This window comes from Canis lupus, chromosome 31 (assembly GCF_003254725.2).
Source record: "Canis lupus dingo isolate Sandy chromosome 31, ASM325472v2, whole genome shotgun sequence".
In the NCBI taxonomy this organism is placed as follows: Eukaryota; Metazoa; Chordata; class Mammalia; order Carnivora; family Canidae; genus Canis; species Canis lupus.
Window position 1 is genome coordinate 16,798,684 of NC_064273.1, and position 23,730 is coordinate 16,822,413.

Sequence of the window (23,730 nt, forward strand, 5' to 3'; positions counted from 1 at the left end):
AAATATTCTATTTAGTGGCACAGAGAGAGAGAATGTATATATTTTTGAGTTCCTGCCAATCTTTGTGTACTGAGGGTGCCATGACAAAATATCACAGACTGAGTACTTTAAACAATAGAAATTTATTTACTCACAGTTCCAGGGCTAGAAGTCAGAGATAAAGGGGCCATCATGGTTGATTTTTGATGAGAGCTCTCTTCCTGCCTTGGATGTGGTCACCTTCTCGATATGTCCTCACATAGTGGAAAGAAAGAGCCAACTGGCTGGTGTTACTTCTTCATAAAGGCACCAATCTTATTATGAAGACCCTACCCCCCTGACCTCATCTAACCCTAATTACATGCCAAGGGCTTAATATCAAAATATCATTATTAGCAGTTAGGGCTTCAAAATATGACTTTTGGGGGGGGGGGGTACACAACCATTCAGTCCATAATACTGCTTAATAATTTAAACAAAACTAGTTAGAATTGATGGAAAGAAGAGTGTCACCACTGAAGTGATATCTGATTTAATTTTAGTGTTACTATTTAGCATTAATATATGCAAAATATATACATACATACACACATTCACTCACACACACACACACACAGACATTATTTATAGAGTAGACCCATCTAGTTATGGAGAAGATTGCAATTATTCATATTGTACACCCATCTTGGGGAATCCATTTTATCACAATGCTGTCCTTTTCACTGTTTATATGTAAGACACTGAAAGAACTACCAACTCAACTGAAAGAAGCATCTCAGAACAAAAGTGTCTCTTCTCTCTGCTTTGTTATTTTAGCACTCTTATGTTTTTCATTTACTTTCTTCTATTTTTTGCTATTTTTTTATTATAGAGCATGTTACTATTTCTACAAAGAAGGACCATATTGGCAAGTAATATTAGCTAAATATTTTAGTGTTCTATTAAACCATTGAGTTTTATTGGTGAAATAACATTTTGATAAATGTGGTTTTTTTTTTCTTCCTTCTTTCAGCTGTGCTGGTAATTGTGAAAAGGAATTAGTTAAGCACTAATAATAGTGTTCTTTATCACTTGGTCATTCATACTTTTAGCAAATCCATTTATTTTTTTTTAGAAAAGAAGTCTTTGATGTTATCAAAGATTATTAAAGGAAAAAGTTAAACTTGAGCTACAAAAAAAGAAAAACTTTAGATATTAAAAGGAAATTGAAAGGAAAGAAGACTGAAAAGCTCAAGCTTGCCTACTCCCTTAAATTATACAAACTTTTCTCATTCAAAGTTCTTGTTATTCCTTTGAAGTTATGTTGTGGGAGATAGAAAAGGAGTAATAAATATTTTCTGACTAAAGAATTTGCAAAGTTCAGAGATAGAAAACAAACCAATTGCTGCAGAAAATCCAAGGGAGATTATATGCTAGGAATAAGGTGAGTCTTATATATTGGAAATTTTATGGAAAATATAAATATTGAGCTTTTGAAGTTCTGCATTATGTATATTGACTAAATAGAATAGTGTATAAAATTGATGGTATTTAATTTAAAAAATATGTTTTCTGTTATTTTGAAGAATTTTGCATCTTGTGTGTTATTAGATATAATTATTAATATTGTATATATAAGAATTTTTATATAACATATTTTAATATCTGAAGAATAGTTCCAGGTATTTTTAAAAGGACATACAATATTTTATGTAATTTGGGGAACATTTTTGTTGCATACATCAAATTTCATTACAGCATGGATACTTTTTCCCTTAAATAACAGGAAATTAGTTTAGTATACTTCTATTGGTGTTTTTTTTTTTTTTTTTTTGTCCAAGTAATAAGAAATGGTTTTGTTTGTTCCTAGATAATACAGAAAAGTTTAAGTAAGATTCTATTGGATAATTCTGCCTGTGTCTGAATCTTGATTGTGGACTGAGATTAGTCTTTCAACAGTGATACACTTTAAGGGTGCCTGGGTGGCTCACTTGGTTAAGCTTCTGCCTTTGGCTCAGGGCATGATTCCAGGGTCCTGCTCAGTGTGGTGTCTGCTTCTCCTTCTGCCCCACCTCCTCCATGTGCACGGGCACTCGTACCCTTTGTCTCTCTTTCAAATAAATAAATAAAATCTTTAAAAAATGGAATTTCCGATTTTAAAAATGATACACTTTAACTAGATGCAAATTAAAAAATATGATATGATTCGGTACTTTTTTAAACGTCTTGCAACTTACTAAAAGTTAATGCACATTTATAATGTTTCACAGAAGTTAGGGAGGCAAATATTTGATATTTTTCTCTAATACCAAATACTAAAATTAAAACTTGATGCTGACTTAGTAAAAAGAAAATATTTTATGTTAGGAAATTTATTAGGTATATTCATATTATCTAATGGAACCAAAAGACAAAGGGAACATAAAGAGGGAATTCAGTAAATTTATAAGAAAGATGTTAAAAGCCAATTCTATCTCTCTCTCCACATACATCTTTATCACTATTTCCCCCTGGCATGTTTGTGTATGTGCGTCTATCTGAAGATAAACTTCCCTCTTCTTTTTTATGTATATGTTCAGTTCATAACTCAAAATCTTCTGTTAAAAGAACCTCTTAAACTGAGACTAACATCTATCATTCTGAATTCCAAATCCACATTAGAGAGGATCTGACTGTTTGACTCCTATGATCAACACTGACACTGTGTTTTGTCTACAATGACTACAGCTTCATAATATAAATATAATATTATATAATATATAACATAAATATATAATAGAAGCTATATTAAATTTATAAAATATACAATATAAAATGTAGCTTCTAGGAAATCAATCATATGAGTTTGAGACTGATGATATGTTAAAAAAAAAAATGATGGTCATTAGGACTAATAAAGACGCTCTAAATATCCCTTTCACAGTTAGGGTCTCAGATAAACCCTAAGCTTAATCCTTGGGCTCTTCCCTCTATCTAGTTAATATGATCTTGGTAATCATGTTAGTGATGAGTGAAGTATTTCAAATAAATCTGTACTTGCATTAGGAGACAAGAAGAGCATCATGTCTATAACAAGGATTTGAAGCCAGGCTGGAGGCTCTCAGAAAGAATCTGTTCTCTGTCATTTCATAGTTTGTAGGCTCTGCACATTCCTTGGCTCATGGAAAGTCTTTCCAGACTTTCCTGCCTTCCTCCTGCACTTTTAAAACCACCTGTGATTTTATTGGGCTCACCTGGGTAATCCAGAATCATCTGCCCCATCTTGAAATCAACTGATTAGCAACCTTAAATATCCCTTTGCCATGGAACACGATATTCCCAGGTCCCAGGAATAAGGATGTGATTGTCATTAGAGGGCCACTATAATGTCTACCAAGGTAAGTGTAAGGGTTTGAAAGTATTTTAGAAGTTAGAGTTTATACGCTCTTTGCTTTAGGTCAAGATGAGGGACAAAAATATGTATGAATAAGTAAATGACTCTGTTAGGCAGAATAACTGATTGGCTTTCTTCTCAAGATATAGATTTATGACAGACACATTCCTATCCATTAACAAGGAATTAACCATCTGCAACAAAGTCCTTTCAAACACTTGTGTCATTTATAACCATGTGTAATAATTAGAATATTGGAACATACTAAAAGACAGATTGAATGGATAATTAGATGAATTAGATGGCTATAACAGAAGCAAGGTTAAACATTAATTTTTTTAATTATTGAGGACAAATATATATCTGAAAAATGTAAAAAGTGAGAGTTCAAATGAATTTTTTTATCTAGAAAAGTGGCCATCCTATTAAAATATCTCTCTATGAATTTTCAATAACAAGCTTGCTTTCTTGATTCTGAATATGTAAAGGCTTTTTAATTTTGCCATCTGTTCTTAGAACGATTAAGTATAAATTAATTGCAGGCAATAATTTTTAGAATGCACTGAATGCCAACATATCCTAGTTGTTATACAGAGAATTTATTTATTTTCTAAAATAATAAAGCAAACTTTTTAAAAGTGAAGCAATGATACAGACTTTGCTACTTATTTATTTATTTTTGAAAAGATTTTATTTATTTATTCATGAGAGACAGAGAGAGGCAGAGACACAGTCAGAGGAAGAAGCAGGCTCCGTGCAGGGAGCCCAACGTGGGATTCGATCCCTGTCTCCAGGATCACACCCTTGGCTGAAGGTGGCGCTAAACCACTGAGCCACCCAGGCTGCCCAGACTTTGCTACTTTACTATAATTTTCATTTCTTTCTTTTCCTTCAAGAAGTTTTGGGAATTTGTGTCAGCATTTTACCTATATCCCTGGCAGTTATTAATAAGTTCTTGCTTAAGTGGGGCCTCACTTATGACTCTTGCCTACTCCGAAATTTGGCACCTATTAGGAATACATGTTAACACTGAAATAATATATTCTAACTCTACTAAAACTGGGAAAAAAGTGGAAAACAATTGTTGCAGTATGAAAATAGAAAACAAAAGTTATTCAAGTTTTTGTAGGTGGGAATTTTTGAAGAGATAGAAGTATCTGAAAAAGATACTAAAGTATTTCAAATAAAGAAACAAATGCAAGGAAGATATTAATAAAAAAGATAAAAATTATTGAGCAACTATTCACATGACAGGAACTCTTCTAGATGGTTGAACATAACAAGTGAGGTTCCAGTTCTCATAAAACATACATTTTAGGGTATCAAAATAGGCAAGAGAATAAATATTAAATAACGTTAAATAATATGATATTGATAAATGGTATATAAATAATTTTAATGTGATATTATTTTAATAGGCCAAGGAGTTCACATTAGATTGGCTGGTTTAGGAAAGTTGCTCTAGAGGGCTGATAAATCAACTGACCTCTGAATGACAAGAAACAAAGACAGTGATCCTGAAAATCTGGTAACATCCTTTCCATTAAGTTATTTTTCCTCGCATAAAATTTTCCCTCCTTATAAAATTCACAACTGTTTGATTGTAAAATTCAAGTCATGAATTAATGTCTCATTTCCTTAACATTTCTTTTCTAATGCCTATCTTTTGTTGCTATAGCATTGGACACCTGATTTTCTTAATTTTTATCATTATGAATATCTACTTAATTTTTAATTATAAATTGTCCATATTTTTAGAATTTTCTCAGAAAATATCTTTATCTGATGTGCAATCTACATTCAGTCTTTGATTTTTCACCTCCCAGAACTGATATTGACTTCCCAGTATGGATCTCCACCATTCTTCAGAGCCTTCTACTAATGCCATTATTTCAAGAGATATCTTTGGGTTATCTTCCTTTCTTGTTTTCTAAGAACATGATGTGGTTGCACCTTGTCAGGAGCTCAGTTGAGCTGAACTGCCCGGTGTTAAGTATCTCATTAGGACAGCAAGCCAAAATCAAAGTAATAGTCAAGCCTCTCATCACTTGTTGCAGTAAGATAAAAGGTTCAACAGTATTAGCTGGTCCCTGTTCCATTTTTAACTCCAAGGAACGGTGTGTTGAGGGTCAATTGGATCAGCACAGATACAGGGTGTCATCTGCCTTCCTAGAGACCCCCCAAACAAAAGGCTCCTATAATATCATGGACCCAGGAAGCAGAGAGAAGACCAGGACAATAGAAAAGGGTAGAGTGAAGTTCTGAATATTGAATTGACTTGGAGAGAAAGTGCCTTCCCTCTTCTAAGGAGTTTTTTATAGAGGCACCTGGGCTGAGAATGTATCTATAAGAACATGGCCAGCCTGGGCAGCCAAGTCCCTGGCTGCAGCTCCCTTCAGAGACTACAGTACCCAGGTACTACATCTGGTGTATGGAGGGCAACTTTCCCAGCGAGGCCTGTTAGATAAAACCTTGGTAATTTTCAATGCCCGGGCCTAAAAATTCACACATAGTTTTTTAACCAGGAGCTCGACTCCTCAGTCCTTATTCATTAAACATCAACTTCCTCTGGCTTTCAATCCCTTGAGAGATAGTGTTGCATATCCTATAAATAAAAAGCAAAAACTGTGATATATCCCCTCTTGGGTTCAAAGACCAGCTCTACCTTTTGTTAGTCAGCATGTGACTCTGGGAAAATCATATATTAAGAGGGTAAAAAGGAAGGGTCTTTTTAGGTATTCCATATTTAGTTTTTAAAATCTTTATTAATTTAAGGAATTAGTTGACATTATTAAAATTAGTTGCAAAGTTAATTGGAGTCTACAACTATTATTCTTTTACTTAGTATTTCATCATGGACTGTAATAAATAATTTTTATTTTGAAATTTGAGCAAGGGATAGTTTTTATGCCTGTGAGTTTGTGACAGGTTTAGAAAGATGTGGGTGAGTGATAAGGGATCAATTGGTGAATATGTTACTCCATGAAAAGTGTCCAGAAATCTCTTTTAATGCTAATACTGTGGGATTGGAGGAACCTTAAGAAGCAAATGATATCTTAAACAGTTTCTCCATTTGTAGATTCTTTAACCCTGCCTTTTTCTGTTTCACTCCCTCACTTCTGAAACAGGAAGAAGAATAAATATAAAAATGATGTGAAATACAGCTGACCAACATTTACGGAGTGAGTGTGGATTCTTTGGTTTATTTACTTATATGTGGCAACATTAATTTTTTTTACATTTTAGTAGACCTTAACCTTTAAAGAATTTATACATAAAATATTCAATTTGATTTCTACATCTATTCTGCCTCATATCCATGGCTCTACCAACTTCTTAGGACAAGTAGAATCATTTGTACATTACTGGAAGCCACAGAGAGAAGTAAAATATTTCTAATACCTTTTAAGTAAGCAGCAGCATATTCTTACCAAAGAATTTTCATATTAATTCTATCATTTAATCATGTAAAAAAAACTTTCCATCCATATTGTACCCCAGTGATAAAACCTTACATTGGTAGCTGAAAAGAAATGAGACTCAGGGATTTATCTGGAGAAAATATTATGCTTACATGTTTGAACAAAATCTATAGGAAGAAAACAAAAAAGATATACAGAAAATATATTGCTGTAAAACGTAATTTCAGATTTTTATTTATTCCTTCCTATTGAAGAAAATTTTTTTTTATTAGTGAAAACTATGTATTTTAAAAAATAACTTGGTTTGACAAACGTGTCAAATTGTCACTTAAAGCAGATATTCCCTTAAAATGGGCACTTTCAGTATGTTAACATAATTGCAGACATATATACGTACACAAATCTAGTCTTACACATGACAATTTCTATTCTATCATTGGTTAATATAAATTCTGACTGAACATATCTCAAACATAAACTCTACTGGTATTCATTGGAGTTATCTACACATGAAATGTGCTTAGCAACTTTAAGCTTAAAGTATATTGAATGCTTTCAAAGAACAGTTTCATTTGTTCTAATTCAGGAAGCAAATATGATCACAAACGTGGAAAATGAGGCAAGGTCAGGCACGTCTCTTATCAGGGTCATTTGAGATTTATTTTGATGATTTTTGAATAATGTTTATTTCATCAATTGCTCTACCAAAAATTGATTTAGAGTGTGTTATAGAATCTAACTGCATTGCTACAGAATAAAAATGGGATAAAAATTTTAAAACATATTAGGCCTAAATTGCTGAACTCTGTTGGAAATGAAGTTATTGAGGAAAAATATTATGTATTTAAATAGTATTTGGGGGGTGAAACATTTTATGACATGCTTCAAAATTAGAATAAAAAGTGAAATAGATTTTCTATATTTGGTTTTATCTCAGGGAATTTAATTGTTTAGGCAGGTTAATATTGACAGGAGTATTTAAGAACATCTCAGATATTTTTATTAATGACATTCATATACCGAGAGTAAAAATGGTAAAATAGTAGTCTGTCACTTAAACTTTCTTTTTAAACTCTAAAACCACCAGGAAGTAAAGTTGAAAAACTAAAATTTTAAAGCAGGTTAATAATAGGTTACTGGATAGCAAATGTTACATTGTTCTTTATTACATTTATTTGGCTACACCAGTCAATCAAAGACATTTATATAAGGGTGTGATAATGCTACTTTCAATAACATGCTTGACAGGAACAATTTTTACACATTGACATGACATCCAATTTAGGTACTGTCTGAGTTTTCAGGCTTTCACTGGAAGAATTTCGTATTTCATATAACATTCACTACAGTAAATGCTTTAGTTAAAAATCACACCTATGTGTAGTGGAAGTTTTTTGCATAGTCTTGTAAGCACTGTAGTTTTGTCACCCATGTTTTTGTGCACATAACAGCCTGATAAAGTGTCACTTAAAAGAGGGGACAACATAATAGACAAGTGGAACATTAACAAGCAAAATGAAGTCTCAGGAGTAGAGTTCTCATATTGGTAAAGAAATTAATCTAAAATAGCCAGAAAAGATGAGTAGTTAAATCAACTAAAACTATGATATTGCTAGAGAATTCTTTACTAAATAATAGTTTATTATCCTTCATCACTGAACATTGTTTTTTTTTTATTTCTTCCTTTAATTCTCCCACTTACAGTTTACCTTTCTTTCTTTACAACTTTAATATTTTTGCTTTCTTAATTTTATTTTTTTCTGTATAGAACCATCAACTTTTTCTGTGAAGTGCATGGCATGGATATAGTAGATATACATAAATGCTAGTTTGTCAGGGTGATTTTGTTACAACATATTTCATACACTGGGAAACATCCAAACTTGCATATTTAGTTGTGGCTGGGATGATTTTGTATGCTACTAGAAGCAATTATATTTCATTATATATGATTTAAAATGGAAAATAGAGATCCTACCATGTCCTCTTCTGTGTCATGTGCAAAATTCAAGTATCAATTTTATGATTGATTATAAAAGGTTTATTTTACTTTGCATGAAATACATTGTATCTGGGAAAAGAAAAACAAGGACTAAAATTGAACCATTTGACTTAATGTCATACTACAATTACCTGGCAAGGTCTAATGACATTTTTATAATCTATGACGTATCCAAGAGTCATCACTTTTGGAACTGGGAGTGTAATGATGATTTATCTTTTTCCCTTTAATCATCCTTTTTTACCCCACTTACTTTATAGCACAATGACCTACATTAAATATCAATATATATTTCTACATTCCTTCCTTCTCAACTGTTTTAAGCTCCAATCATTTCTAAGCAAGATAGTAACTCTGAAAAGCACTGATTACTGAATTATCTACATCTTCCTTGAAAATTCCACATCTTTGTTGTAACCTACATAAACAGAAAGGTGTGGAGTTATATTTTTCCCTCTATATTAAACATGTATACATGCCAAAGCAGTTTGTACTGTTTTTATGTATATGAATATTTTTATGAACATTTTTTTAAACAGGAATTCCAGAAAAGGAGTTAAGGATTGTTATTAAAGGTTACTAGTCTTAAATGGAATACTTTATGTATTATGTGTAATATGTTGTCATTTTAAGTGACTATTGAGCAGAATTTGGTATGTAACATGAAGCCCTGGTCAAAACAGAAAGTCTGTATCATAGATTCCAAACAGTCAAATGGAGCACATTAAGTGAGCTACTTAGATGAGCAAGAATCTTGCAAAGCACTAAGTGTGGAATTTGTGCTAAATATACATTATAGCTTTTTTATATCATATATATATATATTTGCATCCAAGGTAATTGGATAATAGTTTTTAATTTTTATGTTAGGGGATCCCTTCCTTTGTTTAAAAATTCTGGTAATTTGGAATTTAATTATTTTACATGGGGAGAGGCAGAAAGAGAAGATTAATTTCCCCTTTAATTCAGGTCATATTTCAAACATTATTTATTTATAATCTGGTTTTGATGGCTAGTTGTTTTGTGTTTAAGAAAGCATTCATGACATTAAACAAATTCACCACAGTCCCTTTAATATATTTCTTCTTCTTTTTTTTTCCTCTGATCTTCTGTGAGACCTTCCCCAGTCATTTTCCAAGGGTCCTGATTTGGTTGTCATTCACTTCTCTGAATTGCTATTCAATTTAGATGAGTGTCTTCTAGATGAACTTTGTAGAATGAATTTTTAGAGATAACATTTATTTCTGACTTAATATCTTTATACATTCAATTTGAAAAGTAAAAGAAAAAATCAAAAAGCTCTTTGAATTAGTTTTTAGAAAGGCATGCACTTCTTCATGATTAACATTTTATCCCTCTAGGCCTTTTATATCATGTTTTCAAATCTTAAGGAAGGAGATACAGCTTTGGATGGTGCCAATTTGGGCTGACAAATTGGTAAGGTGATAGCATCCACTTGGAGTGAGCTTTTGTTTAATTTACACGGATTTTATATTCTCATTTTTTAGGTTTAGTTCATATTAAAAATCAATAATGATTTTATCTTTTCTTTTGTGGAGATAAACAAAGACCAACCAAATGAGAACTGGCAAAGGCTATTTTTCAGCACTTGCAATTGCAAGGGAAAAAATCACCATCACTTGTTCTTTGGCAGAAACTCAAAAACAGAAAGCATAGGAAAGCTTTATAATGTAAAAAAAGAGGAGGCTTCAGGTATGTCTTGATTGGAGGCTGCTGGCACAGGGAAGTTATGGGTGGGCTATCAGCAAGGCATGCTTTGTCAGGTGTACATACTTTGCTTTCTGTATTTGGTCCTATGTTGGAAATAGGGACAAAAATTAGGGACGATGGGAGTTATTAATCAGGTCCTGGCAATTTTAGGATGATTGTTACGGGGGTTATTGTTTGGCCTTTGGAATGTTTGTTAGAGATAGTGAGTGGTCAGACTTCCTACATTGACTTATGGGTAGTAGTTCAGCTTCCTGTGCTGGTTACTCTAGATAATGTGTTGGTTTCTGGGCTGGTTCTGGGTTGCTATAAGTACAACTATGAAAATATTTTCTAAAATTTCATAAGTTTTCATATTATGTACTATATTTTATTTATCATATATTACACGAATATTTGTTACCACTTGTACAGCTTTCTTCAAGTTTTCCTATTATACAAGAAAAGCTTTCTTAAGAATAGAACAAACTGAAAAAAAAAGAATAGAACAAACTTATTTTGATTGAGTTCATAATAAGTGTTGGCTGTAAAAAGAAGATTTCTCTTCACAACAGCTTATTATTTATAAAAGGAATATGATGTTCATTGAAGAACAAACATCTATTTTAGGTTGATTTTATTTTTTAAATAGATTTTATTTATTTGAGAGAGAGAGAGAGAGCAAGCAGAGAGGGAGAGGGAGAAGGCGAGCTAGAAGCAGACTCCCCACTGAGCAGAGAGCCTGACATGCACTCCATCGCAGTACCCTGAGATGATGATGACCTGAAGGCAGAAGCTTAACTGCCTGAGCCAACCAGGTACCCCTTTAGGTTGATTTGTCTCTTATTTTTGAGGGTTACTTTTAAAACTTCTCCAAATTCTGGGAGAATAAAATAAGCCCATAAAAATAATTTCTTCCATTTATTGAATCTTTTCTATATACTAAACAATTTGCTATACTTTACATGTTTTTTTATGACACTCTCTAAGAAGTGTAGTTTTGTCTGTTTATTCACATAAGTAAAGTGAAGTTCAGGGAATTTTTAAATTCTAAGAGGCTATGGAGAGAGAATCCAAAATCTAACTCCATTATGTTCACATCCTTGAAGTGATGTAGCTTTGTCTCATCTACAAATTGTTTATTTACAAATTGTATGTTTCCAAAAATGAAGCTATAAATTAAATACAACATCTAATGTGAGACCAAAAGAAGTTACACCGGTCTGGAATTAAGCCTGATTGCTTTCTTATATTACTAAACCACTATTGCCACAACTACTAGCTAATGTAGAATGATTTAACTTTGAAGTGATTGACTTCAACTGTGAAATAATATAGGAAAAATAAAAGTAAGGAAATAAGAAGGGAAGCAGAAACATGGAAGCATATCTAAATTTTGCAAACCCATTCTAGTATTGTAATAGAATTAGCAGAGTTTTTAATAGAGAAATATAAGAAACAGCCTAAATGTACAACAGAAGAGTAGTTAGATAAAATGTTATGCATCCATACATTGAGTCATTTTGTATTAATCAAATATAGTACATTAACTAGTGATATTTAGTGGGTTTTTAAAATAAGATCTATTAGTATTTTTGGCAAATAGGAATAGCAATTTTTAACCTAACCTGTATTTATTTATTTATTTATTTATTTATTTATTTATTTATTTTACCTGCATTTTTAAATATTGATTGTGAGAGTATTAAAATATTCTGACAATGTCATAACATAATTTTCAATGCCAAATATAAGTAATTTCAGTTTTCTCATGAAATATTCTTAATTTCATGAATCTTTTTTTTTAGCATTGTATTAATTGAGAATGTATAATTGTTTAGAATATACACCCTGAATTGAATCATGTCTTTTGGCAGAAAGCTACTGTCAGTAGTCCAAGAAATAGTCTGTTGGGCTCTTTGTGGCTTTCATCACTCTCGTATGGCAGATGAGTATTCAAAAAGAACCTCAACCTGTTAGCCTGACAAATGGCATCCATTTCTATACAGAAACATTTTATTTCATCATCAGCACTTTATAGAAAATACAGTTATTAACATTGCCAATTAAAATGTCATCAAGTTTAATATGATATATTCTCATTTGCTTTGTTTGTTTTTACTTTGATCTCAAAAAACATATGGTTATCTTTTTCTTAGATAGCCTCATTTAGGACATTATAAATAACATTGAAAATTTTCCCAGAATCCTTCAGATTCTGTGACAAGGTGCAATTTAACATTCAATATCTGTCACAGGACCCTATCAGTGGAAATATTTCTAATTCGATGTGTGCTTTGCACATTTGCTACATTAAAAGAAAGTTTATTATACAACATTCTAGACTAACAAAAAATACAGTTATAAAACCTCTCAATATTTCTGATTTCAATTCCAATGTATGTGGGTACTTTTTTTAGCTTATTTTTTAAGAACATACCATCAGTTTGGGGACAGAAGGTGGATGTCCTAATATTCAACTAAATTCTCCTTGTAGATAGTGTCAGAGTCCATAGGCTTAGAGTTGGATCCATGAGACTGTCCCCAATGCAGATGCCAGTTGAAGTTCAGGTTGCTACTTGTGCTTCTGAGCAACTGGTTATAAATTAGAGGTTCCCATAACCTCCTTTTTGGGTTTGATTAATTTGCTAGCATTGCTCACAGAACTCAGAAAAATATTTTATTACTAGATTATCATTATAAAAGGATATAACTCAGGAACAGCCAGATGGAGGAGACCCAGAGGGTAAAGTATATGGGAGAGCATGGAGCTTCTAGGCCCTCCATGGGCTTGCCACTCCTCTAGCACATTCACAAGTTTATCAGCCAAGAAGCTCTGAATTCTGTCCTTCTGAGTTTTTGTAGAGGCTTGATTAAATAAGTATGATAGATTAAATCATTGGCCACTTGTGTTTAAACTCAATCTCCACCTCCTTTCCCCTCCTAGGGGATCAGGTGGGAGTCTGAAAGTTCCAGCCTTCTCATCACATGGTGGGCTGGAGCTGGCAACCAGCTCTCATCCTTTAGCACTTTGTGAATCACTTCACTGATGTAACAAAAGATATCTTTCTAGTTCTCATAAGAAATTCCAAGAGCTTTAGAATATCACAATATTATCTCAATATTATATTATCACAGTATTATAATATTGATTTCAATAATATATAACAATGGTTTATAGAATTTAACCAACAGAATCCCAAACTCACCAAATCTTCCAAACTGGATTCAAATTGCAACATGTCAGTAATTAATATTTATTTGGCTTCTGTTTTCTTTTAAAGTGGATTTATTACTTCAGATTCCAATCTAAAGAAATAAAATACCTGTTATCACACACCAACAAGGCCAAGATTCCCAAGAATATTGTTTTACTTTATTTTCATGAGAACTAGAAGCCTGGTTGGGCTCTCCTAACATTTTAGATGTTTGGGAGACATTCCATTTCACATGTTATCTTCAGAAAATGTTTATCAGAGAGAAGAATACTAAAATTGTAGCATTAGCCACAATGTCTTCTAATTTATTTATGTTGTTATCTCCCATTAGAATGAGTGTCTCAAAGACAGTGTCCATATACTCTACATCTCTTTATTCCCTCTGTCTTAGGGACTTGCACAGAAACTTAAAAGAATTCAATATATATTTACTGAATATCTAGATATACTAGGGATCTGATATTTTTATCTAATTGTGTTGTAGTATAACAGTCCACAGTCAGTTGGCTTTTCTCCTACTGTAAGACCAGCTTTTTGTTCAGTACCCTTACAGTAGCTCTTTGCCTATTATTTTAAATTTAATTTTAAATTCATGTTGTGTTTTCAATGCTCTTTATATGTGATGACTCCCAAATCTATATTCCCAGCCTACTCATAATACTATGCTGGGAATATGGATATATACACACATACTTTTTTCAATTGGGTTTTTATAGATATCTCATTGGTTTAGTCAATCATTTTTTAATCAAATATAATTATGGAGTACATGCCTCAAGATAGCAGTCATTGCTCAGAATTAACATGGCTAAAACAAAACAAAGCCTTCAATTCCCCTCACCCACAACAAATCTCTTTTTCTTTTTTTTTTAATCTTCTGTATTTAGGGAAGTTATTACACCATTCATACATTTAACATATATAGTTTTTGAGATATTCTCAGGCCCAAATCTATTTTTGGTGGTTCTCATTCTCTCTGGGGCCATAATCCTGTTCAAAGCTGTGATGGCTTCTCTAGAAAACTCCGATTCTGGTCTCCAAATGAATACCTCTCCCTCCACTTCTGTTCTGCTCCAATCTTCTTTCCATAAAGCAACCATAATAAAGTTTTTAAAGCATGATTACCAAGTTCCTCATGATGGCCTACAAATTTGGCTCCTGAATCTGACCTGGCCACATATTTATATTTTCTATCTGATATACAATGCCCTAATCATAATGACTTTCTTTCTGTCCCTCAAAAACACAAAGTAGGTTTATCTTCCGAGGCGTTTTCTGTTTGTTTATTTGTAATTTTTAGGTTTTGTTTGTTTTCTGATTCAAAAGTGTCTCAAATGATTGCATATCTGACACTTTCTCTTCATTTTACTGCCATCTCAAATTTCATGAGGATGGACTTCTCATGATCCTAGGCAATGGATTCATCTAGTCACTTTCACATTGTGTATGACCATATTACATCCACTTCTTTATTATTATTACTCTGTACACACACACACACACACACACACACACACACACACCACCTCTTAAGTCTCCTGTGTCACAAAGCCAGGCAGGAAAATAACAGTTCCTTCATCTCCTACCCATTACCCTGGTCCCACCTTAGGGAACTAGGGACTTTATAGTGACCTCAAAATTCAGACATGAGCATAAAGGTTGTATAAGCGTTATTCTGGTATGATGGTGGAACCCACAAAACAGGTATTAAAACAGACAGTTATTAACAACCAAAAGCCCTCTGGGATTCCACATGATTATATAATTCATGGTGAATAAATGCCAACAAATATGAGCCTAGAAAAAGGGATCAACATGGTGCAAAATAGGAGACAGAGATGACATCCTCAATTGACTGAGCTGCTAAAAGAGACTTGGGGGAATAAAATCTTAGATATATTTGTAGTGATAACAAAAAGTATCTAATAAAGGAACAAATTCTAGAACAAAATTTAAATTTGTTATAGACAAATAAATATTCAAATAATTAAAATACATGCCTGTTACAACTAAGAACACATGTATCCTTAAAAGCAAGCAGCAGACACCATTGGATCTTGCTCTAGGTGATGCTGAATCACACCATGAGCAATTTCTAATAGAATAAGACTGAATGCAAATATTTTTAAAAAGATTTATTTATTTATTTTAGAGAGAGATTGTGTCTGTGTATGTGCGTGTGTGGGAGGGAGACAGAGGGAGAGCAATTCAAGCAGATTCCTCGCTGAGCATGGAGCCCAACATGGCACTCAATCTCAAGAACCTGAGATCATGACCTGATTCAAAATAAAAATTAGATGCTTAACTGACTGAGCCTCCCAGGCACCTCTGAATGCAAATATTTTTTTAAGAAGCACAAAATATGTAAGCAATCAACCTGGATTTTCTATCCTACTAGAATCTGTCTTATCTATAGGAGATAGTTATAAATCAGGACAGCAGATATACAAGCAAAAAATTACTTCCTTTACATTAAACTGCAAGTGAAAAGTTTCCAAACAAAATGCTATGCTATGACATTTTATGTTAAATATTATCTTTGCTATTCAGAATTTAGTTCATGTGGAAGGTTTACTTCTAATATGCATTTTGTAATAGAAAAAAATAGATCAAAGGCATAAATAAAAAAATAAAAGGCATACATTTCAATGTTAGACAAAGTGCTAAAATGCTATGAAATAGTGTGTATAAATATGAATAGAGATAGAATATATATATAATATATATATATTATATATATATATTATATATATATGGAAGGTTTAAATCAAATTAGCAGGTATACTAGCTGATGAAAAAGAAAGCTGAAATCATTTTGAAGGAGAGAGAATGTATGTTTACTTCTATTTTTGCTTACCTTTTTTCTCTCCAGAGACATTTCAGGCAAATAAAAGGGTTAGAATGAAGACTGAGCAAGTTGATGTTTGTTTTAGCTGAAGCAGAGTTCAAGGCACATAGGAGGAGTTAACCAGGGGGTATCTCAATATGAACCTTGCCATTAACTTAAATGAAGTCCAGAACCTTTATCACACTCATAATTCACTTTCATATGGGATATATTTAGTTGTCTTTCCTAGAGAAATGATATTGCACCATACAAGATTAATATAGCTTGGGCCCTGGTGGCCATTATGTTGCCACAGGTTTATGGTTTTTCTACGGTATTTTGATTTATGATACCCTTCCTTTTAATAGAGGTTCATTATTTGTACATTAGGGTTGTAACTTACTCCATCATATGGGGACTTCTATTAATCAGGGAGCCTATATAGTTCAGCCTGACATTACTGTCCTTTTTGACAGTATTGCTCAAGCAGAGCAATTTGTTAAATGTGTACACCTTCAGTGGCTTAAGATTCACTTCAGAAGCTGAAGAAACCTTTTCAACCTGATGCAAAATGACTCTGGAGTGTCATTTTATATGTCTCTTAATCTAGGTGATTGACTCTTCAGTTTAACTAACTCAACACTATTTGTTTTGATTTTATAGATCTTTGCTTTAAAAAAAACAAAACAAAAAGCAAAAATCCGAAACTATGCTCTATCCTGATCTCACCGTATCTCTTCTTGATAAAGTAGTGAGGAGACAAAAAACAGAGTACTCTCTAGGCCTTGGCCTTGGGTTCATAGTGCTGACTCTTTTTTGCATACATGTTTTCATCTGAGAGAGAAACAGAGATGTGTGATTTTTATCTGAGAAAAAAATGAGAAGCTTAAGATCAGATTCAATATTTATGAGCATTTTAAGTTCTGAAATTCCATACACTTCTAATGTATTGCAGGTTTATGGAAACTGCATTTCTATGTAACGTTATATTTTGTTCCAGAAATCCACATTTCGAAAAGATAAATTCTGATGAGGTTTATTTGCTATGGAATATTAATAGTGAAATTTTGGTAAAATAATACCACTGAGCAAACTCTGCTTAGGGGTTTGAGATTTAGGGAGACTATTTGAACTTTGAATTTACATAGCCAATTCAGGGAATAAAATGCTTTATGTCAACATGTGAAGAGTAAAATGATAATAAGATGTCTTGGTTCAAGATATGTATTAACAATGCATAGATTTATAAACCTGCATCCATGCTAGACTAGGTATGGAGATGTTTCCAGAGGCTGGACAGGCAAATATCAATTAAAGTCAGAGCATTTAGAGTAATCACAGCTATGAGGAATTTGAAAATTGCCTTTCCTTTGCCTTGTTAAACTTATAGTTTCCTAATTAAAGTACTTAAAGGTTTAGCATAAGCATGTTATTCAAAAGTCTTGTTTCTATTTTATTCACATTTGAAAAACAGCTTTTGTGTTATTTGGATTCCTTTTCTTTAAAGATAAAAAATGTATCTAGTTAAAAAGTCATTACCACACAATTATTTGTTTATACAGCAATATATTTATATAATTATATTAATAATAGTTCTTCCATTTGCACATTAACTAGATTTAGATAAAGCATATATTTTAATGCTTTGTTTCATATCAAGAAAAACTTTCAATGACTACCAAATATAGAGGAGGGGAAACAGAGAGAGACAAAGACACAGAGAAAGAGAGAGAATCAGGGGAGACAAGGCTTAGCAATATACAAATAAGATAAGTGGGGCTCCCCTCTCTGGAAATGGCAAAGACATATGCTGTAACAGAGATACTGAGTTAGAATCACTTTGGTGGTACAGCTGAACTGAGATGTCCACATGAAGTCTGACTCCTTAAGGGTTCTAAAATTAATGATTAATGCTATTTTGTGAATGACCACAAACTTGATGGCTTAAAGAAAAAAAAAAAAAAAACCTCACAGATTTATTGTCTCAGAGTTTCTATGGGACAACATTCCAGGTATAGTTAATTCTGTGTTTTAGAGTCTTCCTGTCTGCAGTACAGTGGTTGGCTGGAACTGCAGGCTCCTCAGAGGATAGACTAGCCAAGACCCACCTCCATGCTCCCTCAGGTTGTGGGCAGTATTCATTTCCTTGTGGCTGGGGCAGAGGGTGGGAAAGGCTTCATTTTCTCCCACCCGTGATTCCTTGCAATGGAGGCTTCCCCATCATGGCTGCTTATTAGTTCATGGGAGTTTACTTCTTCAAAGCCAGTGGCATAGAAAGGGTCTGAGTTCAGGCAGGGCGCAGTTCCTTTGATTAATTCAGGCCCACAGAGGATAATGGCCCTTTTAATTAACTCAAGATCGATAGATTTTGGCCCGTCATTACATCTGCAGATGCCCTTCACTTTTTAAAGCGGGATATTTCATAATTATAAAGTACTTATTTCATCATGAAGATATGTTTTCTAATTGTGTATATGCTTAATAATAGACCTTTAAATATGCAAATCTAAACCTTATAGAAATTAAAGGAGGAATAGTGATAGATTTCAGAGCACTGAACCTAAAAAAAAAGCAGCATGGTTACAAAGTAACTGGTACTCTAACACATGCTGGTGGGAGCGCAAAATAGTGTAGCCACTTCGAAAAGCATCATGGTTGTGTCCTATGTAAGTAAACAGCATTTTACCAAGCAATCCCACTCCCAGCTATCAAGCCAATAGAAATGACAATTTATGTCTACACAAATATTTTTATATGAGATGTTCATAGCAGCATTATTCATGATAACCCCAAACTGGCAGTAATGAAATGACCTTTAACTGAAAATGGGTAAACAACTCATGACAATATTATCTAACGAAATACGACTAACCAATAAAAAGTAGCAAATTACTTATATCTACATCAACAGAGATTAATGCAATGTCCATATACTAAGTTAAAGAAGCTAACTACAAAAAAAATGTGCAAACCAAACCAAAACACTGCATCTGTATGATTCCATTTATATGACATTTTGCAGAAGTCAAGACCATAAGTTAAGAATTATATAGTGGTTTCCACTGGCTAGATGTGGAGGGAGGTGTGTGGATTGCTTGCAAAAGGCTCAGGAGAATGTTTTGTACTATTGGTTGGAATGTTTGGGGTTGATGATCCATTATTTCAACTGCAGTGATGGGTGTAAAACTATGTACATATATTGGAATTCACTTAAATGCCCCCTTAAAACAGGCTCATTTTACTCTATGCAAATTGTATACCAATAATTCTGGTATAAAAAAATTAGATAGTCTTGAAGGGCTAAATTTTCACTTCATTTCCCTGGGCCATGATTTTTGGCATGTACTTACAGCAGTTGTTGCTTTAAGTATCACTGATATGTTAACCTGTGAGATATAAGAAAAATTGGAGGATAATCCTTTGTCTTTATAAATATCACTACATAATTCATATTAGAAAACTTCATGCATTAGTATTTTTAAATATGATTCTTACTAGGGACTTATAGTTTTTCAATCTTTTTTAATATAAGGCATTTCTGTTTTAATGTTATATTAAACATAGAATACTAAATAAAGATAGTGTTTCTAACACTGGTACAAATTGACATTTTCATAAGCTAACTGAAACATATTGCTTAATATTTGGTTATACTATCTCAAAGCAATCATTTGATTCACCTTTGTTTTATAGATAGAGAAAGAGCAATTAAGTCATTTGCACTAGAGCCTGGTATGAGTTCTTAGAGACCAAAAAATTTGTATAAAAATTCAGTCTACATGTTTGCACGATAAGGGCTTGCTCTACAAATTTCAGTTATGTAATGTCTCTATACCTCAGTTTTTTCATTCATGTTCCAAATACTTCACTCATATTACAACCTTACTCAAAAATTTTTGTTGCTAGCCATATAAGACTAAACCCCTTAGCTCACAATTTGGAGCAGTGTACAGTTAGACCTCAATCTCATTCTGAACCTGTCAATTCCTCCAGTGCCTACTTTAGTAGATCTACTATATGCCAAACTCATGCTAGAATTTCTCCCACATTTCTTATTCATTCCTAAAAGGAACATATCATAATTCCATTTTAAAAATAAGGAAACAGACTCAATGAGTTGATTTGTTCCAATATCACAGAACAAGAGTGTTGTATGGAATAGAGAGTGGCAAAGCAAGTAATGATATATCAGGCTTTTGAGAGCTCAGTATATACTGGAAACTGCTGAATTCAGATAATATTTTCAAAGTACTTCTTAGTAGAGGAAATAGACTTTTAAACAAACACACTGAAATCAGTTACTCTAATAGAGTGATCCACAGTATATCGTGGTGGTAGAAAGCCTAGAGTATTTAATTCTAATTAAAGGGTAGGGTTAGGAAATATGTTATAGTAGTGGATTTGCTTGCACTAGTCTTGAAGGATGAACAAGGCTTTAATGGGCACAGAACTGGGCATGCGTGACTCAATAAAAGAAACCACAAAATTTTATGAATTACATGGTTATTTTCTGGAGTGTTTAGCACCCTGACTCTAAGAGCAGAGGATACGATGTAGAGGGTTAGTAGTGAAGTAGAAGCAGAAATAAAACACTTTGAAGATAGTGGACTAGGTATAGTCACTGGGAGAAAGGGAGTACAATTTCAACCAATGAAGTCAGTGATTGAAATGGTGGCTAGTACAGAAAATGATTTTGCCCTGGCTAAGTGCTCTTAGAAAACATGCTGGCAAGAATGAGGAAGAAAAGTAGTTTTCAGCGTGGATCTACACTAAGGAATTGTAGGGTGACACAATTCAATCTATAAATTGAATCCCTAACTTCCAATGTGACTAGAGTTGAAGATAGGGCCTTTAAGGAGGTAATTAAAGTTCAATGAGGTCATGAGATGTGGCCCTAATCCAGTAGGATTAGTGCCATCATAAGGAGAGGAGTAGATACCAGGAGGGCATGCGCACAGAGGAAAGGCCATGTGAGGACACAGAAGGAAGCAGCCATTTGCAAGCCAAGTGGAGAGGTCTTACCAGAAACCAGCCCTGCTGACATCTTAGCCTTAGATTTCCAGCCTCCAGAACAGGGAGATAGTAAACATCTGCTGTTTAAGCCAGTCTTTGGTATTCTGTATTGGCAGCCATAGCTGAATAATACACACACATAGTGTGATCGTTGGGTGTTTTTTTTTTTTTTTATTATTCCTTTTACATCCTGTAATTCTCTTTATGTAATTTTTAAGATGTACCAATCCTTCTCAAGTTATAATATGTCTTTTACAATGCTGTAAATTTCGTAGGCATCCCAGGTAGGAATAGGGTAAGAGGAAAGGCTAGAGACAATGGCAAAAGGCAAATTCCAGCTGAGTATTTCCCTGTTTTAAGGAAGACAAAGTAAAACTCTTAGAACCCCACTTTTTTCTTATTAAGCCAAACTCCATGTATTAAGCCAAACCCAAGCTGAAAGAGAGTCTGAAGTTCCACCTAAGTTCCATGAAGGCAGAGCATTTGACTTTGCCTTTGCTGTGTCCTAATGCCTAGGACCATGTCTGGCAGGGAGTAGGCATTCAATAAATAAATATATATGGATAAATGAATAAATTATGTATCTTGCCTCCTGAACCAAAAAGAAAACAAGCCTCCTGATGGGCAAGAACAAGGAAGAATGAAATGTATATATATCATTAGCAGCAGACCACATACATTTCCTTACCTCCCTTTCATTTTAAACAGTGTTACATATAACATTTCTGATCATCCTGTATGCCTAGGTATTTGTGGTAGAAGGTAATGAGAAGCCAGCCTGCTTCCAGTCTCTCCCTCATTTTATGGAAGATAAAATCAAGGTCTACAGAAATGATTTGTTCACAGAAACACAACTAGCTAATGACAGTCCTGGGAGAGGACTCACACTGGGGTGTGCAGACTCCATATCATCCTGTGAAGAATAGGAAAAATGTGTATATCACTCTAATCCAAATAGCAGTATACCTCTCATTTCTTCTCGTCTACTTAACTGGAAAATTGAATTTCCTTATCTTTAGCTTGCCAAGTGTCCTTCATTCCCTCCCTAGAGTTCCAGTGCATTGGCGTTGTAGTCAGGTGAGAATTATGCTTTGCATTTGCAACCATCTTGGGCTATGTGATAGAGATCTTTTGTTGTTGTTGTTGTTGTTATTTTGTTTTCTTCCTTTTGTTTTTTGTTTTGTTTTGTTTTTGTTGTTTTCCCTATAGCTCTTGCCATATCAGTGTTTAGCTATCAGCACCATTAAGGAAACCTGAGAGGGATTGTTGAGAATTATTTGCTGATTTTCATTTGGTCCTCTGAGCCCTGGTACTTTTTATATATCTGATTTATATCTGTGATTTCTATACATTATCCTGTGGGAAATTCACTAACTAGATTTAAGATACTGTTATTACTTATGTCAAGCCTAGTGAAAAGATCTGCTGGGTGACAACCAGAAAGCAATTTCTAATTACAGTTTAGATTGTAGCAGAAACTTCAGTCACAATTAGTGGAAAACATTTGATTTTGAAAAATACTGAACAACTGAATAGAACTTCCTATTCCTAGGTGATTAACCAACATAATGTGAACTTACTTACACAGTCATTTTATTTCACAACTGTCAGTTTAGCAGGAGTATGTAAATGGATTTTTAAACCCTCCCTCCAACGAGACAGATTATCTTAATATGATACTTTTGAGATATTCGGTAGCTTCTTTAGTGAAGGCAGGAAAACTTAAGTAAACTTTCCTGCCTGTTTTCCTTGTTAGATCTCCCATTGGTTCATACAAATTTGGATGAACAAGATTCATGTGATGTATTATCCCCATTCCCCCCACATTCCACTGGGTACAATACCATCAATGAGTCCAGTGTTTAATACTAAATAGGATACGATATTGAAGAGCCATTTGGTATTATTCCAACAGGATGCTGTAATCTGAGAATTTGATACACTGAAGTGTAGCAAAGGTAGGGTTTAAGCTACCATTCTAATCAGTTCAAGTGGCTGCCAAACCCAAGGCTAATGTGGCTTTTTCCCTTTAAATAGTGTTCATTAAGATAAGTGAATAGCTTTTAGAGCACTTCCCATAGAAGTACATTACTATGTAGCCATCGTAGAGAAGACACTCCATATATGTAGCACTCTATTAAGAGTAGCAAAGGAAGGAAAAGACTGAAGCAAAGTTTATTTTATATATATATTATGTTTGCATGTATACA

At 33.4% G+C, this 23,730-nt stretch overlaps 1 long non-coding RNA gene across 15 annotated transcripts in view; it reads left to right on the top strand.

Moving 5' to 3' along the window:
- Positions 1-23,730, top strand: part of LOC112661817 (uncharacterized) — a 268,322-nt gene that overhangs the window by 114,003 nt on the left and 130,589 nt on the right. For all 15 annotated transcript variants that reach the window (XR_007407603.1, XR_007407613.1, XR_007407609.1 and 12 more), the window contains 2 exons: positions 4,750-4,859; positions 6,460-6,513. This is a non-coding gene — a long non-coding RNA (uncharacterized LOC112661817). The remainder of the gene's footprint in view (positions 1-4,749; positions 4,860-6,459; positions 6,514-23,730) is intronic.